At 49.8% G+C, this 3,867-nt stretch overlaps 1 long non-coding RNA gene across 1 annotated transcript in view; it reads right to left on the bottom strand.

The window, feature by feature from the left end:
• LOC123152180 (uncharacterized) overlaps nucleotides 1-3,030 on the bottom strand; it is a 5,899-nt gene extending 2,869 nt beyond the window's left edge. The window contains exons 1-3 of the long non-coding RNA XR_006476059.1: nucleotides 2,679-3,030; nucleotides 893-996; nucleotides 600-769 (exon numbers count right to left, since the gene is read on the bottom strand). This is a non-coding gene — a long non-coding RNA (uncharacterized lncRNA). The remainder of the gene's footprint in view (nucleotides 1-599; nucleotides 770-892; nucleotides 997-2,678) is intronic.
• Between the last annotated feature and the right edge of the window lie 837 nt (nucleotides 3,031-3,867).

Raw genomic sequence — 3,867 nt, 5'->3', positions numbered from 1 at the left:
TAGGCGATTTGAGTTGGGTGGTTCCATGGTTTTGGGGGACTTGGTTCGTCGGGGTCGACGACCTAGGTCACCAAGGGAGAGGGGGGTAGGCGACTTTGTCCCCCGTGTTAGGTGATTCGGGTTGGGTGGTTCGATGGTTTTGGGCGACTTGGTTCGTTGAGGTCAGCGACCTAGGTCACCAGGGGAGGGGGTACGCTAATTTGTCCACCGTTTATTCCTTGTGATAGGTGATTCGGGTTGGGTTCTTCGATGGCTAGAAAGTATATTTTGGGCACTTTGGTTGTTGTGGGTGCGGCGACCTATCACAACGAAAAACGTGTGACAGTTTCCAATTTTTTGACGACATGGTGGATATTGGTGGATATGTGAGTTTCCAATTTCTCGGCTTCCTCATAACCAACAAAAAGACCATTCCCCTTTTCCTCGTGTATATTGGCTTCATCTGGTTGGCAGTGTGAATAAAGCCGCAGAGGAAAAACAACAACAACAAATGAAGTAAGAAAATTATGCTGGTATGATCAAGATGTAAATTAGGCTGGTATGATCAAAGATGTTGCTGTCTACTAAAAACTACTTGAGAAAAAGGAAGAAAAGCTCACGGGAAGCTTGCCGTATCCACCCTCTGGTTTTTTGTCAGCTTTTGTGACTTTCCCTATGCGTTTGTTGTCCCATGCCTTTGCCCAGACTGAACCTGATTATTTCTTGGTCGCCTACGGACTTGTAAACCCACATCTTTGTTCCTGGCCGCCGCGTCGGTTCTTGCTGCACCCTGATTGAAGAAACAGGAAATAAAAATGAAAACGATGGTTCTCAGTGATTCTCTGCCTAAGTCGTGGCAATGTTGTGGGAACACGTGAGAGACAGAAAAAGGAAAAAAGTGAGTCGACTGTACCTCGCCATTCTGTTGATATGGGTAGTCATCCATCTTAAAAACTGCCACTCCAGGGATACTGAAAAAGATGCCCTCCCCCCTAGTTTTTCAATTTTGGTTTTTTCCTGCATTTGAAAAAAAATATGAGTTAGAAAACAGGTGTGGTAAAACCCCTTTGCTCGATTGTTGGAGGCAAACCTTGCCTACATAAAAGCAAACCTTGCCCACGTTAAAGCATCATGAATTCACTAATTCTCATCATTGTCGGTTTCATCGAAAAAAGCATCGTGTATGTATTCAATTTAGCATAGCAAAAGAAAATACGTGTGTTTTGCTAGTTATCAGTCCTATCCGTTATTAAGCATCAGCATCGACTACACACATGATGCGTGTTAGTACCGTCAAAAAAGGCATACAAAACATCATACGAAATTAAAAGAGAGAACCAATTGACATAATATTTCCGACATATGCATCAGTCGTGATCTTGAGCAAAAAAGGTAAAAAAAAATGCAGCCTCTCAAGCGTTGCTTAGGCACAAATAAGAAATAGATATTTCATACCTACAAAATCACTATCCACAAGCTCCTCATCTTTTACTACTTTGCTAGTGCATGAACTATATAACAGCTTTCTCAGTATGGGTGAATGTCAGAAAAATAGCTAGCTTAAAAAGAGGCTAAGATAAAGAATCCATGCATTTATCCACTTAACATGCTTGTGCAGACATGTGTGAATTCATCACCGTAAGCTGGAAAATGCAGAATGAAGCTGGCAAAAAATGGGGAATGCGGACAAGGTGAAATGCAGATAGAATTCAGCTTTAAACTCCTGATATTGTATCTAGAATGCATTCTAACCGGAGGGAAACCTGGCTGTGCTTAATTGATACATCCAGTTCATCGAACTAAAGTCGTCCCAGTTTTACTAGCTTAATTGATACATCCAGTTCATCCCAGGGATGCAAACGTGGCCAAGTCGTCCCAGTTTTACAAAAAACGAACTAACTGAAAAATCTATCCTATGACTAGGACTAAGTCAGAAACGTGCTTTAGTTCAGTTTATTACATATAAGCATAAACTGAAACTAACATGACATGTTCAGGTCTGTCAGGTTTAACACAAAAAAGCGCCTTTTGTCCCCGGCGCCGTCCGGCAGCAGGAAGTACGGCTGCGTGCTTCTGAGTAGCCGCCATTAGAGCGGAGCACGGCCCCAGCCGCCACCAGCCCGTGAACACGCTCATGCCGTGCCGCCCCGCCGTGACGCCGCCCTCCCCGCACCGCAACTCTTGCAGGTCGACATAGGACGTCGGCGAGCTATCTTCTGTCTCATTTGCCTAAAACAAAAAACACAGGAATCCCTATTCTCTGAACTGATTATTGCCTGCCTACCCTCTATCTGATAACCTACAGAAGCCCACATCATTCCAAAACTGCTTATTGGTCCTACTCTTCTATCTGAATTGTCTGCAAAAACACACAGTATTGCCTATTCTCTATTTATGATTTGCCTGCAAAAACACAACGCTTATTTGCCTACTTATCTATGTCTATTTGCCTACAAAAAAAACATCCTCACAACTGTTGTGCCTACGTACTGGAAGAGGAAAACAAATGATGCAGCATCCCAAATGGCATGAAAAAAATCTCCGGAGCGCCTCCCCCTTCCCCCTACCCCCGACCCTATCTCGTGGACATATCTCCCCATTTGATTCGCTCCTGCGGTTGTTGATGACGACGAGGGCGTCGGCGACGAAACCCCAGCAAGCAGAGATATGCGGACGAGGGGATCGTATGTTAAACTGACCTCGAGGCGTCGAATCAGCAGGATCTCGCGTCTCCGGGTCGTCCCCCGCTTCGCGCAGAGCTTCGTGTCGCTTCCTTCTTCTCCTTCCCCATCGCCACTTCCTTCTCCTCCTTCTCCGGCACGCGCGTGCCGCCCTCACCCGTCGGATGCTGGGCGGGATCCTTCGCTGGGCGCGTCACCTTTCTCCGTCAATTGACTCGTCGCCGGCTAGCTCGCCGCGAAGCCGTAGGGATTTCGTGGGGAATTGGGGTTTCGCTCGTCGCCGGCGTAGTGAGGAGTGGAGTGGGAACGGGGAATGGGAGGATGGAGGAAAAAAATCCCAATCACCGTCGCGGTCGCGTGCGATCCGCCCCTGGTCGGTCCACCACCCCACGTGTCTATGCGGACGCGCGAGATGGACAGCTGTGGTGCGGCCATTCCAGCGTGGTTGATAGCGCGCGCGCATCACACAACGATAAGGTAAACGGTTTGTTGACTGTTTGTTTGACCGTTAAATGACACGTGGGTCTCATATGTCAGCTCTCTCTTCCTTCCCATTCTCTTTCTTCTCTCCCTGACCTTCCCTTAGAGCATCTTCAGCCGTTGGCCCCTCAGGGGGCGCCTAAAATCGCCGCCTGGGGATGAGCCGGCGCAAAAAATGGGCCTCGGGGCAAGTTGGTCCCCAGCCGCCGGCCCTAGGGCCGTCCCCAGGCGCGATTAAATAAAAAGGAAGTATAGAAAATTTCAGCATGGTTCGGCGAAGTTCGGCTAAACACGACAAATTTCGGCCAACTTGGGCATATATTTGGACAAAGTTCGCCGATTTCGGCACAGTTCGTTGATGACGATGCCGGCGCTGCGAGTGCGCTGGCCGAGCGGCGACTCCGCCGCGGGTTCAGCCTTGACGCCGAGCAGCGTCGGAGTGCCGGCGGAGTACGAGGAAGAGCGCGAGGAGGAGGAAGAAGAGGAGGAGCCGAACCTCCTTGGCGCCGATGGCCCGTCGCGTCGGTGATGCGCCTGGGCGGCCGCCCTCGCCGGGGGGTACGCCAACGGCGGGTCATTGCCGCCCTCGAGGTGCGTCAGCACGCTCTCGAATGTACGTCCGAGGACGCCCCACCACAGGCTGCGCCCCTTGATGTTCTTCATGCCGGCGACCACCGCCGCACCGTTGGTGGACGCCAGCCGCTGCTGCTGACGGCGCTCGAAATAC

This window comes from Triticum aestivum, chromosome 7A, assembly GCF_018294505.1.
Source record: "Triticum aestivum cultivar Chinese Spring chromosome 7A, IWGSC CS RefSeq v2.1, whole genome shotgun sequence".
Classification (NCBI taxonomy): domain Eukaryota; kingdom Viridiplantae; phylum Streptophyta; class Magnoliopsida; order Poales; family Poaceae; genus Triticum; species Triticum aestivum.
The sequence above is the reverse complement of the archived record's forward strand: the minus strand, read 5'-3'. Positions and strand labels throughout refer to the sequence as shown.